Consider the following 15488-nt stretch of genomic DNA (forward strand, 5'->3'; position numbering starts at 1 on the left):
GCAGCTGATCCCATTTTATTAAGCCTGACACTGCTACCACACAGCTGTTAGCATGTGTGCAGAACATCAAACAGGGCAGAGCCTTTAACAAAGGGCAGAGTGTGTATTTTAACAGTTAGTGCCTGCAGTTGAGTCACAAGCAAGGTTTGCCCGAGGTTAGTTCCTTACATCCGTGTACAGGCGCTCAGGGCACGCCTTCTTCTTATACAAGCCTTTTAGACAGAAGCCTTGTGAGGCTCGCTCCCAGGGGTGGTGCTAAAACAAACTTCAACTCCTTCACTGCCCTGACAGCAGCGGGATCTACCTAATCGCTCGGGACTATCGGAGTAAGTTTCTTGGCTTGCGCTTTTAAACTTTTCCAACAAAAAGTGGGTTATGGGGGGAGGGTTTGCCTAGGAGGAGTTGAGTGCGGGACGGAAAGGTAAAGCAAACATCGGTCCCTGAAATCCGACACCCAAGTTCACACGCTGGTGAGTCTGGCAAGCAGGCGAGAGAGAGTGCTTGCTGGAATGGACTCACACCCATCTAGCATGCTTATAACTGCTCGGGAACTGTGTGAAAAGGAAGTTAGGCCTAAAATGGCAAACAGCTGTTCTTATGTCTTTGCTTCTTCTACCCTTTGGTCATTTCAGATTATATTGTAAAGGGTTTTTGTTTGGTTTTTGTTTTTCAAAGATGACGCTTTTCTAAGGCATATGGATTTATATGCCAGCAGGTACCCATCTTCAGCGATAGGTCACCAGACCCTGTTACTTGGTGCCCTCTGCTTAATATTTGCATATCAAACAGCTGGCTTGAAAAAGCATGGAGGTGTCAATGCTTCCATTTTATTGCTGTTAGAAATTTCATGTGTGCTTTCTGAAGAGCTCTAAGGAAAATGAAAAGAGATAGGCACAATGTTTTCCAGATTCTTTAAACTTTTATTATGAATTTAGTTGTGGATCCCCCCGCAAATTTGCCCCACTTTATTGTTTGACTTTTGTATATGGTTTTATAACTTACAGCACTCCGATATTTTCTGAAGGCTGATAAGGTTCTGCTTTACTTCAATAAGAGGTTACTGCTGATGTTTGCTGAAGCGTTCTTGTTATGTTCTGCCTCCAGTTTTAAATAAGACTTTTTTGTCGTGGCAGGCAGTTGTTTTTACTCACTGTCGATGGTGATTGTAGTTAAGTACTAGCACTCTTATAGCACTAGACAACCATTTAGTCCTCAGTTATGCCCCATGGAAGTCAGTAGGATTGCATGACGTGTAAATGGAGCAGAACTGGTCTCCCTAGTTCTGTGTTGTTTAAAATGTAGGACGGTTAAGGGCAAGGTCTGCTGATGGGTAGTCTGGATTTACATCGAGTTTAGCTGAAGGATGCTGATGGATTTACAGCAAGTTTTACATGGGCATAAAAGGAAAAAGAAGAAATCTGCTTCTAGTTTAGAGTGGCTAGTTTTTGTGTATAAAATGTGAGCAGTTCAAATTGTGGCTTGCATACCAAAATGGACATTGTTCAGCAGCAGGAATTTATTCCAGACACAACATGGAGAGAGGGCAAGGTTTTAGAATGCAGGAATGGGAGACAGTCAATGTATTAAGAGGTTTTCCTGGGGAGCAGAGAGGTTTCCTCACAATCAATAGCGAGTTGCTTCACAATAATGAAAAGGTTATATTGATTCTGCTACTCTGAAGGGCTATTTGAGTTTCACCATTACTGCTCACGAGGGGACCATGCAAACTTTCAGTAGAAATTAGATTATCCTAATCTCCTGGCAGTTGTCACTTCAATGGGCACTGGCAAGGCTGACTGTGCACAAAATGTTTCATTTCCCTCTCCCCCATCTTTTTGGCTCGGTTAGCTTTCCAAATAAAAAATAAACCATAATTCAGTGATCCACTTAGAATAACCCTAGAGTGCTGGGTTTGTTGTGGAGGGTCATAATCTTAGTGTGGGCTGGACAGGATTGAGTGTCATGGGGTTTTAGTAAAAGACGTTGGACCAGTCTGTGTGTATGTGTATCTATGTAGATGGATATAACTAATTAAATTTTCTCTTTTAGAGGCAGGAGTGGACACATTTATGTATGTCTAAATAAATTAAGTTAAATATCATGCCAGCTGTCATCTACTCTGGAAATCTGTTCTGGAGGAAGGAGATATGTGAAACTGACAAGTGATCTCTAGAGAATTCCTGTCCATTTCAATCTCAACAGGCTCAGAAGGAGCAGAACAGCCAGGAGTACAGGAGAAGAGGTGCAAATACAGTTTGGCAACTCAGGCTATGTCTACGCTACTGCGGTAAATCGACCTAGGCTGTGCAACTCCAGCTATGTGAATAACATAGCTGGAGTCGCTGTATCTTAGGTCGAGTTACTGTGGGGGTCTACGGGAGAAAATCTCTTGTGGACTTACCTTACTCTTCTCGTCGGGGATAGAGTACAGGGGTCGACTGGAAAGTGATCCGCAGTTGATTTAGCAGGTCTAGTAAAGACCCACCAAATCGACTGCTGGTGGATCGATCTCAGAACATCAATCCCCACTGTAGTGTAGACCTGCACTCAGTGCCCTACCGTGCACTGAGCAGCTCAGAGCTGGGATTTTAACACTGTGGTAGGCTGATAGTGTTTGTTTGTTTTTTTGTTGTTGTTGTTTTTTTCATTAAAAGGTGTGATGTAGATGTATCCACCTATAAAACAGATTTAATGTATTTGTGGGACATCTTACATTTTGAGCAGCCCAATTCATTCCTTTGAAGCAGCTGATCTCTTGGGGGTGTGGGGTGGGAAGAGGCTGCTTGCATGTTTCAAGAATCAATTTCCTGTTCTGCTGAGATGAAATCTGTAATACACTCACTCGGAGGCACAGGGTCATTCCGAATTAGGGGCAAGAGAGACCGTAGTTGCAAAACCAGAACACGGTACTCTTATTCTAGAATAAAACCGTCCATACAAGGAATTATTCCAGAATAGCTATTCCTGACTAACTCCACGTGTAGGCAAACCTACAGAATACCAAATTCTGCTGTCATTAACACTTCTTCTGCTCAATGGTGGGAGAATGAGTAAAGTTAGAATATAGTGTGGCGTGTACAATACAAGAAAATCAGCTAACTAGAAGAAAAATACACGGCTTTTCGTTCACAATGTAACTGATTGAGAAATATTATTGCCACAACATATCAGTTTAGAGTAAATGGGCACAGTTTCCGATAGCATTTCATGCACTTGCACCACAACAAAACATATTTAGTCTTTTCAACGCTAAAGCAGAGCTCCTAGCTATAACCTCAGGCTGCAGTCTGTTTGTGTGTGTTTGGGAAGGCGTAGAACTAGATCATTATTTTCTATCCTTCCTGAACTCTGTTATAGGATCTCTTAAACTAATTGTGCACATCAATCACCCAAGGGTAAAATAAATCACATGCTTTCAGACATGTGAAAAGAAAGGGCTGGAGCTATGCCCATTGAGACCAGCTGAGGATCTGTCCCAAAACATTTTTAATTCTTGCTTCAGACTTTTTAAAAACAGGAGATAGTTTTCCCAAGCTCCAGACACTCAACTGAGCAAAAAATTTCAGTGTGGAGCAATGCTCTCAAATCAGGGGTTGCATGTGAAGGCTAAAGAAGCCAGAGTTGGTAGCCCTGCATACAGAATGTTTGCAGGTCCGGCTCAGTTGTGATGTTGATAAAGTTTGAACAGCTGTAGAGATAAGCGACAGCTGTCATGGCACTGCACTTTATGTTTGCATTCAGAGAAACAACACTATAAATACACCTGCTGACAAATCTGCATCAGGATGTAGCAACCCATTTAAAATGTCCTCATAAACGTTACCTTAGTGTACCTGGAAATTCCGAGGGCAGACACTCAATGGGCTTGCTGCCAGAGTACATTAATTTAGATGTAGAGGTTGCTATTTATCAAACGGCATGATTAAGAACTTCTGGTAAAATACATTGCCCCTAAAAAATTACAGTTGTGCACTATGTGGTATATCCTATGCCTTTCAACACCCATGATTTCTATCGGTCTAAAAGCTATAATAATAGCATAGAGTGGAATTAAGTCCTGATGTGAGACTCTCTACAGTCTTGTTTTGTTTTTTCAGTGCTGAACCTTTAAATTTCTGAGCTCACCCGGTGAGCACAGCACAGCTATACTTTGTTTTCAGATTTGCTGTAGAGACTACACACTCTGCTCTTTCTCCTAGAGCCTTGACTTTTGTTTTTTCTTTTGGGTTGTTTTCCCTCTTCAATCTAAAATGAATGTATGTGTTTTGCAATTGTACATGGAACCATGAATGCAATAGCATTTGCTTCAGTGGATTTAGAGCAAGGATGAATTTGGCCCCAAGTGTGTTAGAAAAGAGTCTTTTTTTTTTTTTTCTCCTCATTTACCGCTATCCCTTTGTATGTGGCTTACTATGCTGTATTACCATACAAATCTGCAAAGGGTCTTTATTTTAGCGAATGGTGTTTTATTAAATGACAGATTTAATAGCTGACTTGAAAGAATGAGGAGATAGAAATGCTTCTGTGGGTTAAACCACAGCACATTCAGAATGCAATAAATGATTCCTTGGTGGATCAACAGATAATGGACTATATGCTTGTAGGGGTTTTTTAGGTGAACTCTACATTTTCTGTACCAAAGGAGTATCTAAGATGTTGGCTTCCATTTAAACCGTAGGGAATTGTTTGGTTCCCAGATATCTAACACAGCCAGTTGATTGTCACAAGGGTTCTAGTGTCAGGAAGGATTTGGCATTAGGGAGGTGGAGCAAATTTGCTCCATCTTCCCTGAAGCAGGTCCTGACTCACTTCACCTCCCTGCAGTCACAATCTCTCACTGATCTCAAATCTACCTGCCCAAGGAACCTGCATCTCCACCCTTGGCTTGGGCAATTAGCCAGGTGAGACCAAAAAATGGATGTTTCTGGAGGTTAGAGAGGGAGCGACTGGATGCAGACTTCAAGAGCCTGGTTCTCCTGTCACTGACACCTGTATCTATCTGCAGTAGCTCTACTGAAGTCAAGGTGGTTCCACTGTTGTAAAACTGGCATAAGTGAAAACAGGGCCCGGGATCTGGCTGGCAGCAGGTAGGAGAAGCTGTGGATGGGAGACAGAGTTTAGGTTGCAGTTGTTGGTGCGTGGGGCCCATGCTTTTCTGCACTGGAGAAAGATGGTCAACATGTTAGGGGTTAGTTCTAGGATACGCTGAAAGATTTTTACCTTCATTGCCTCTGTGCAGCTCACTGAGAAGCACTGTAAAGAGTTAAGCATTCCGCATTAAGCGGGTTTTTTTGTTGTTTTGTTCTCAGCACTGAAAAGAGTTAAGCAAACATTCTGGTATAGTCATTTGTCTGCAGAATGGAATATATATATATATATATATATATATATTTAACTCCTAAGAATTTTTCACTGAATAATCAAATTGCTTGAATATTCATGTGGGGCTCCCATAGAATGGAGAAATAACTGACTATTTCAAAAGTGATGACTTAAAGGCATAAAAGACATCAGTGCTTTAGAATTCATTCCTGACTAAAATGCCACTACCAGTGAGAAACCTCCTTCATTATGTGCAGTCCTTTAAGAGTCGCACTAAATGGGAGAAGATTATTTGACAAGCCAAACAATTTTGATCGCTATTGTTCATTTGTATTTAAACAGAACAATACAGGAAATCAGACTAACAGCCGTGTTAGTCTGTATTCGCAAAAAGAAAAGGAGTACTAGTGGTACCTTAGAGACTAACCAATTTATTTGAGCATAAGCTTTCGTGAGCTACAGCTCACTTCATCTGATGCATACTGTGGAAAGTGTAGAAGATCTTTTATACACACAAAGCATGAAAAAATACCTCCCCCGACCCCACTCTCCTGCTGGCAATAGCTTATCTAAAGTGACCACTCTCCTTACAATGTGTACGATAATCAAGGTGGGCCATTTCCAGCACAAATCCAGGGTTTAACAAGAACGTCGGGGGCGGGAGGGAGGAAAAAACAAGGGGAAATAGGTTACCTTGCATAATGACTTAGCCACTCCCAGTCTCTATTCAAGCCTAAGTTAATTGTATCCAATTTGCAAAGGAATTCCAATTCAACAGTTTCTCGCTGGAGTCTGGATTTGAAGTTTTTTTTGTTGAAGAATTGCAACTTTCATGTCTTTAATCGCGTGACCGGAGAGATTGAAGTGTTCTCCGACTGGTTTATGAATGTTATAAATTCTTGACATCTGATTTATGTCCATTTATTCTTTTACGTAGAGACTGTCCAGTTTGACCAATGTACATGGCAGAGGGGCATTGCTGGCACATGATGGCATATATCACATTGGTGGATGTGCAGGTGAACGAGCCTCTGATAGTGTGGCTGATGTTATTAGGCCCTGTGATGGTGTCCCCTGAATAGATATGTGGGCACAGTTGGCAATGAGCTTTGTTGCAAGGATAGGTTCCTGGGTTAGTGGTTCTCTTATGTGGTATGTGGTTGCTGGTGAGTATTTGCTTCAGGTTGGGGGTTGTCTGTAGGCAAGGACTGGCCTGTCTCCCAGGATTGGTGAGAGTGTTGGGTCATCCTTTAGGATAGGTTGTAGATCCTTAATAATGCGTTGGAGGGGTTTTAGTTGGGGGCTGAAGGTGACAGCTAGTGGCGTTCTGTTATTTTCTTTGTTAGGCCTGTCCTGTAGTAGGTGACTTGTGGGAACTCTTCTGGCTCTATCAATCTGTTTCTTTACTTCTGCAGGTGGGTATTGTAGTTGTAAGAAAGCTTGACAGAGATCTTGTAGGTGTTTGTCTCTGTCTGAGGGGTTGGAGCAAATGCAGTTGTATCGCAGAGCTTGGCTGTAGACGATGGATTGTGTGGTGTGGTCAGGGTGAAAGCTGGAGGCATGTAGGTAGGAATAGCGGTCAGTAGGTTTCCGGTATAGGGTGGTGTTTATGTGACCATTGTTTATTAGCACTGTAGTGTCCAGGAAGTGGATCTCTTGTGTGGACTGGACCAGGCTGAGGTTGATGGTGGGATGGAAATTGTTGAAATCATGGTGGACTTCCTCAAGGGCTTCTTTTCCATGGGTCCAGAGGATGAAGATGTCATCAATATAGCACAAGTAGAGTAGGGGCGTTAGGGGACGAAAGCTGAGAAAGTGTTGTTCTAAATCAGCCATAAAAATGTTGACATACTGTGGAGCCATGCGGGTATCCATAGCAGTGCCGCTGATCTGAAGGTATACATTGTTCCCAAATATAAAATAGTTATGGGTAAGGACAAAGTCACAAAGTTCAGCCACCAGGTTTGCCGTGACATTATCGGGGATAGTGTTCTTGACGGCTTGTAGTCCTTCTTTGTGTGGAATGTTGGTGTAGAGGGCTTCTACATCCATAGTGGCCAGGATGGTGTTATCAGGAAGATCACCGATGGACTGTAGTTTCCTCAGGAAGTCAGTGGTGTCTCGAAGGTAGCTGGGAGTGCTGGTAGTGTAGGGCCTGAGGAGGGAGTCTACATAGCCAGACAATCCTGCTGTCAGGGTGCCAATGCCTGAGATGATGGGGTGCCCAGGATTACCAGGTTTATGGATCTTGAATAGTAGATAGAATATCCCAGGTCGGAGTTCCAGGGGTGTGTCTGTGCAGATTTGATCTTGTGCTTTTTCAGAGAGTTTCTTGAGCAAATGCTGTAGTTTCTTTTGGTAACTCTCAGTGGGATCAGAGGGTAATGGCTTGTAGAAAGTGGTGTTGGAAAGCAGCCGAGCAGCCTCTTGTTCATATCCTGATCTATTCATGATGACAACAGCACCTCCTTTGTCAGCCTTTTTGATTATCTGTCAGAGTTGTTTCTGAGGCTGTGGATGGCATTGCGTTCCGCATGGCTGAGGCAAGTGATGGGGCTTTTCCACAATTTCAGCCCGTCCATGTTGGCGGAAGCACTCTATGTAGAAGTCCAGTCTGCTGTTTCGACCTTCAGGAGGAGTCCACCTAGAATCCTTCTTTTTGTAGTGTTAGTAGGAAGGTCTCTGTGGATTAGTATGTTGTTCAGAGGTATGTTGGAAATATTCCTTGAGTCGGAGACATCGAAAATAGGATTCTAGGTCACCACAGACCTGTATCATGTTCATGGGAGTGGAGGGGCAGAAGGAGAGGCCCCGAGATAGGACAGCTGCTTCTGCTGGGCTGAGAGTATAGTTGGATAGGTTAACAATATTGCTGGGTGGGACGAGGGAACCATTGCTGTGGCCCCTTGTGGCATGTAGTAGTTTAGAAAGTTTAGTCTCCTTTTTCTTTTGTAGAGAAGCAAAGTGTGTGTTGTAAATGGCTTGTCTACTTTTAGTAAAGTCCAGCCACAAGGAAGTTTGTGTGAAAGGTTGTTTTTTTTATTAGAGTATCCATTTTTGAGAGCTCATTCTTAATCTTTCCCTGTTTGCTGTAGAGGATGTTGATCAGGTGATTCCACAGTTTCTTTGAGAGCGTGTGGCACAAGCTGTCAGCATAGTCTGTGTGGTATGTAGATTGTAATGGATTGTTTACCTTCAGTCCTTTTGGTACGATGTCCATCTGTTTGCATTTGGAAAGGAAGATGATGCCTGTCTGTATCTGTACAAGTTTTTTCATGCAGTTGATAGATTTCCACTCCATATGGCTAAATACAGTGCCTTGCATAATGACAGGTTTCTGAGTAACAGCCGTGTTAGTCTGTATTCACAAAAAGAAAAGGAGTACTTGTGGCACCTTAGAGACTAACCAATTTATTTGAGCATAAGCTTTTGTGAGCTACAGCTCACTTCATCGGATGCATACTGTGGAAAGTGTAGAAGATCTTTTATACACACAAAGCATGAAAAAATACCTCCCCCGACCCCACTCTCCTGCTGGCAATAGCTTATCTAAAGTGACCACTCTCCTTACAATGTGTATGATAATCAAGGTGGGCCATTTCCAGCACAAATCCAGGGTTTAACAAGAACGTCGGGGGGGGGGGGGGGGGGGCAGGTTAGGAAAAAACAAGGGGAAATAGGTTACCTTGCATAATCGGAGAACACTTCAATCTCTCTGGTCACGCGATTACAGACATGAAAGCTGCAATTCTTCAACAAAAAAACTTCAAATTCAGACTCCTGAATTTAAACCCTGGATTTGTGCTGGAAATGGCCCACCTTGATTATCGTACACATTGTAAGGAGAGTGGTCACTTTAGATAAGCTATTGCCAGCAGGAGAGTGGGGTCGGGGGAGGTATTTTTTCATGCTTTGTGTGTATAAAAGATCTTCTACACTTTCCACAGTATGCATCCGATGAAGTGAGCTGTAGCTCACGAAAGCTTATGCTCAAATAAATTGGTTAGTCTCTAAGGTGCCACTAGTACTCCTTTTCTTTTTAATAAAATGAAATAGATTCATAGATATTTAGGTCAGAAGGGACCATTATGATCATCTAGTCTGACCTCCTGCACAACGCAAGCCACATAATTTCACCCACCACTCCTGCAATAAACCTCACATGTATATCTGTGCTATTGAAGTCCTCAAATCGTAGTTTAAAGACTTCAAGGAGCAGAGAATCCTCCAGCAAGTGACCCGTGCCCCATGCTACAGAGGAAGGCAAAAAACCTCCAGGGCCTCTTCCAATCTGCCCTGGAGGAAAAGTCCTTCCCGACCCCAAATATGGCGATCAGCTAAACCCTGAGCATATGGGCAAGATTTATCAGCCAGATACTACAGAAAATTCTTTCCTGGGTAACTCAGATCCCACCCCATCTAATATCCCGTTACAGGCCATTAGGCCTATTTACCATGAATATTTAATTACCAAAACCATGTTATCCCATCATACCATCTCCTCCATAAACTTATAGAGTTTAATATTAAAGCCAGATAGATCTTTTGCTCCCACTGCTACCCTTGGAAGGCTATTCCAAAACTCCTCTGATGGTTAGAAACCTTCGTCTAATTTTTAGTATAAATTTCCTGGTGGCCAGTTTGTATCCATTTGTTCTTGTGTCCACATTGGTACTGAGCTTAAATAATTCCTCTCCCTCTCCAGTATTTATCCCTCTGATATATTTATAGAAAGCAATCATATCTCCCCTCAACCTTCTTTTAGTTAGGCTAAACAAACCAAGCTCCTCGAGTCTCCTTTCATAAGACAGGTTTTCCATTCCTCGGATTATCCTAGTAGCCCTTCTCCATACCTGTTCCAGTTTGAATTCATCCTTCTTAAACATGGGAGACCAGAACTGCACACAGTATTCCAGGTGAGGTCTCACCAGTGCCTTGTATAACGGTACTAAAACCTCCTTATCCCTACTGGAAATACTTCTCCTAATGCATCCCAAGACTGCATTAGCTTTTTTCACAGCCATATCACATTGGTGGCTCATAGTCATCCTATGATCAACCAATACTCCAAGGTCCTTTTCCTCCTCCGTTACTTCTAATTGATGTGTCCCTAGCTTATAACTAAAATTCTTGTTATTAATCCCTAAATGTATAACCTTACACTTCTCACTATTAAATTCTATCCTATTACTATTACTCCAGTTTACAAGGTCATCCAGATCCTCCTGTAGGATATCCCTGTCCTTCTCTAAATTGCCAATACTTCTCAGCTTTGTATCATCCACAAACTTTATTAGCACACTTCCACTTTTTGTGCCGAGGTCAGTAATAAAAAGATTAAATAAGATTGGTCCCAAAACTGATCCCTGAGGAACTCCACTCCAGCCTGACAGGTCACCTTTCAGTAGGACCCGTTGTAGTCTCCCCTTTAACAAATTCCTTATCCACCTTTCAATTTTTCTATTGATTCCCATCTTATCCAATTTAACTAATAATTCCCCATGTGGCACGGTATCAAATGCCTTACTGAAATCTAGGTAAATTAGATCCACTGCGTTTCCTTTGTCTATAAAATCTGTTCCTTTCTCAAAGAAGGAGATCAGGTTGGTTTGGCACAATCTACCTTTTGTAAAACCATGTTGTATTTTGTCCCATTTACCATTGACTTCAATGTCCTTAACTACTTTCTCCTTCAAAATTTTTTCCAAGACCTTGCATACTACAGATGCCAAACTAACAGGCCTGTAATTACCCAGGTCACTTTTTTTTTTCCCCTTCCTTAAAAATAGGAGCTATGTTAGCAATTCTCCAATATATGGTACAACCCCTGAGTTTACAGATTCATTAAAAATTCTTGCTAATGGGCTTGCGATTTCATGTGCCAATTCCTTTAATATTCTTCGATAAAGATTATCTGGGCCCCCCGATTTAGTCCCATTAAGCTGTTCGAGTTTCACTTCTACCTCAAATATGGTAATGTCTACCTCCATATCCTCATTCCCATTTGTCATGCTACCATTATCCCCAAGATCCTCTTTAGTCTTATTAAAGACTGAGGCAAAGTATTTGTTTAGATATTGGGCCATGCCTAGATTATCCTTGACCTCCACTCCATCCTCAGTGTTTAGCAGTCCCACTTCTTCTTTATATGGCTATAGAACCTTTTACTATTGGTTTCAATTCCCTTTGCAAGGTCCAACTCTACTTGACTTTTAGCCTGTCTCACTTTATCCCCTGACCTCAATAAGGTAGCTTTCCTTGCTAATCCCTCCCTTCTTCCACTCCCTATATGCTTTCTGCTTTTTCTTAATCACCTCTCTGAGATGCTTGGTCTACAGCTCCTGCCTATGAATTTTTTCCCCTTTCTTGGGATGCAGGCTTCCGATAGCTTCTGCAGCTTTGATTTAAAATAATCCCAGGCCTCCTCTACCTTTAGATCCATAAATTCTTCAGTCCAATCCACTTCCCTAATTAATTTCCTTAATTTTTGAAAGTCAGCCCTTTTGAAATAAAAAGCCCTAGTAAATCCTTCCGTTCAATTTGAACTGAATTAGCTCATGATCACTTGAGCCGAGATTATCCCCTACAACCATTTCTTCTATGAGGTCCTCACTACTCACCAAAACCAAATCTAAAATGGCATCCCCTCTAGTCGGTTCAGCAACTGCTTGATGAAGGAATCCATCAGCTATTGCATCTAGGAAAATCTGAGCCCTATTATTATTACTAGCACTCATCCTCCAGTCTATATCTGGGAAGTTAGTCTCCCATGATCACACAGTTTCCACTAGTATTTACTTTATTAAAAAGGCTCTATCCATATCCAAATTAGATTCTGGCGGTCTATAGCACACCCCAAGCAGTATCCCAGGGGAGGCTCTAATAGTTTTCTTCCCCAATTTAATTTTTGCTCAGATGGACTCAGTCTTATCCATTTCATCGCTTCTTATTTCTTTACATTCTACCTCATCATTGATATACAATGCTACTCCACCACCTTTACCTTTATTTCAGTCTTTCCTAAACAGCACATACCCTTCAATACCTGTAGTCCAGTCATGATTACTATTCCATCATGTTTCTGTTATCCCTGTAATATCTGGTTTCACTTCCTGCACCAGTAGCTCTAGTTCCTCCATTTTGTTACCTAGGCTCCTCACATTGGTGTACAAACATCTTAATTTTTGCTGTTTGGCCTCACTCACATTCTGTACCCTATTAGGCACAGTCATTCTACAGCCAGTATAACCTATTAGACTGGTATCTACACTGCCCTTCCTCCTACCCACAGCTGTATCCTCTCTTACTTCGTTTTCTTTCCTCTCAGTGCTAAAATCCAGTGTGGAGATTACCTGGACATCTCCCCCAAATTCCTAGTTTAAAGCTCTCTTAATCAGTTGTGCCAGCCTCCATCCTAGAACTTTATTTCCTTCCCTACTCAGATGAAGTCCATCCCAAGAGAACTGTCCTCTGTCCATGAATGCCTCCCAGTGGCCATACATCCCAAAGCCCTCCTTATAGCACCACTGCCTAAGCCATCTGTTGATAGTCATAATCTTGTCACACCTTTGTTGCCCTTCTCTAGGAACAGGCAGAATCCCACTAAAGATCACCTGAGCCTCGATTTCCTTAAGCGTCTTCCCCAGCCTAGCATAGTCTCCCTTGATACTTTCCAGCGAGAATCTAGCCGTATCATTTGTTCCCACATGAAGGATAATTAGGGGATTCTTTCCTGTCCCCTTTAGAATCCTTTTCAACCTCAGGTCTACATCCCATATCTTAGCACCTGGAAGACAGCACACCCTCCTATTCTCTGGATCAGCTCTGGTTACAGGCCTATTTATTCCTCTCAGTAAAGAGTCCCCGATCACATAGACCTGCCTTTTCCTGGTGACGGTGCTATTCTCCAGTCTATCCCCTGTTCCCTCTGGCTGCAAGTTCTTTCCATTCCTATTCTCCCTTGTAATCCTCTTCAACCCATCCTGTATCCTCCTGGGGCTCATATTTGGTGTAGTCTCCATTGACTCTTCCCCTGTTCCTATAGGACTAGCTGCTCTTCTCTTCTTCCTTGCCCTTCCACCTTCAGCGACTACCTGCTGAGCCCCTTCTTCATTGTCCAACTCTGCAAACCTGTTCTTGAGCTCTATTTCTCCTTCACTAGCCCGTCTTTTCCTCTGCCTGGTTCTTTTAGTCACGTGCTTCCACTGACCACTATCCTCACCCAGTCTCCCCTCAGAATTCCCCAGCCCTGCTTCCATCTGCAAGTCTGAGCTTTTCCTTTCAGATACCTCATGTCTTTGCTCCATAATCTGCTCAAACCCCTTCCTAAACTCAACCAGACTTTCCATCTGCATCTCCAAACCTCAGATCTTTTTCCCCCTGATCAGTTCTATCAGACAGCATTTCATGCAGACAAAACTCTTACCAGGTGCCCCCTCCAGGATCATGCACATACCTCAGCTTCCACATCCAGTCATCTTCATTGTGTCTTCTGCTACATGGGTCACTCCCACTGCTGCCTCTGTATCTGTCATTGCCTTCCCACCTCAATCCTGTTAATCTGGGAAACACAAACCCCACCCAAACACCACTGCCCACAGCAAAACCAAATCCCAAACAAGCACCACAAGACAGACTCTTCTGTTTGCTGGCTCCTGTGCCGTTGCAGCCGTCTGTGCTGCTGCCTGACTGGCTGGCTACCTTTTATGACCCCTAGTCAGAGAAGCCCTGCCCCCTAATCAGGGCTCAGCTTCTCTCCCATTCTGTTATTTACACAACAGTATTTCCAAGAATTCACTTGCATCTGCGCTGGAAAGTCAGACAATTTTTGAGATGACTGATTTTTTTAGGAAAGATACCAAGGTTTATTTGTCTGAGTGATAAAAATTGTATATGTGACAGCTTGGAGTGTACCACAGTGTCTGGAAATAAATTGCTGCAAATGCATAATGGGGCCTGATCTTATTTACAGGAGTCGGAGTAGCAGCCGTGTTAGTCTATATCCGCAAAAAGAACAGTAGTACTTGTGGCACCTTAGAGACGAGCAAATTTATTTGAGCAAGTGTCAATTTAACTCCCTGAAAATCAATGGAATTACACTAGTGCAAAACCAGTATGAGTGAGATTAGAACCAGGTCTAAGAAATGTGGTTCAGCAGTATAGTGGGTTCTTCAAGTTTTTAAAAAGTGTTTAGGAATTATTCAGTCATCCTTAATATTCCCAAAGCTAAATCACAATATGCATTCTGATTCTCCCACCCATTTTGTCAGACTAGGCAGTAATTAAGGTAAACAGGGCTGGAAAATTTTCACCAACACCTTCTCATCCAACTTTACTAAGTGGGTGAAAAATAGCACCCCCAAAGCCACACTAACTCTGTGCATCTGTGGATGTTTAATTTTCATTACTGGATCTTCTCTCCCCACTCACTATTGTGCTCGCCAAATAAACCCATTCAGTCCCAGTCAATTCTGTCTATTTCTAGTCCTATTAAATCTCTTTCCCAATCAGTTCTGCCTCCCTCCTCCCAATTCTTTCACTAAATCAAGGAATATTTCCTACCAAGCCAGTCATTTTAATGCTACTCAATCTTTTCGTAGCTCTGATACCCCCATTCTGTTTTCCTCCCTAGGAACACAGAAAGGCCTTTATCCTGTCAGATTCCTGTTACCAGTTAAGGTCTTTCTTCCCTGCTTCATCTCTATCCTGTGAGCAGAGACTGTTCTATTCCTCACTTCCTTCTTCTAAAAGTAGGAACGTATTTTTATCTGCCAATAAAAATATAATGGGCCTCCTATAGATAGGAGCAATTCCTGTTGAAGCCAAAGGGAACTGTGCAAAAATACTGTGTATGTGCAAGAATAGATTTTTGGCCATGTATCTGTTCTTCTGGCCACTGGATGGATAGCGCAATGTGGTATGACATTGTCTAAAAGGCTAATGTGGAGTGATTCTAAATTCTTTATACCAGAATTCTAAATCCAGATTCTGGTGTATAGAATACAATATGTAGTCCTAGATATGTTTCCTCATTTCCTTTGGTTAAGCACATTGTAGTCAGTAACCAGATGTGCCTGAAATGTGGGATTTCCAGATCATGGGAGCTTTTGTTATTCAGACACTTTTCCCCCAAACCTGGAATTCTCCCCCCCCCCCCCCCCAACCAC

At 42.4% G+C, this 15488-nt stretch overlaps 1 protein-coding gene across 3 annotated transcripts in view; it reads left to right on the plus strand.

The window, feature by feature from the left end:
- RAB27B (RAB27B, member RAS oncogene family) overlaps positions 1 to 15488 on the plus strand; it is a 211176-nt gene that overhangs the window by 159797 nt on the left and 35891 nt on the right. Inside the window, exon 1 of one of the 3 annotated variants that reach the window (XM_048850453.2) lies at positions 205 to 326. The exons of the other annotated variants lie outside the window; for them this stretch is intronic. The gene's annotated coding sequence lies outside the window, so the exon portion shown is untranslated. Of the gene's footprint in view, positions 1 to 204; positions 327 to 15488 lie in introns of those variants that run through there. 3 annotated transcript variants of the gene reach the window in all.

Source organism: Caretta caretta, chromosome 5 (assembly GCF_965140235.1).
Source record: "Caretta caretta isolate rCarCar2 chromosome 5, rCarCar1.hap1, whole genome shotgun sequence".
Taxonomy (NCBI): Eukaryota; Metazoa; Chordata; order Testudines; family Cheloniidae; genus Caretta; species Caretta caretta.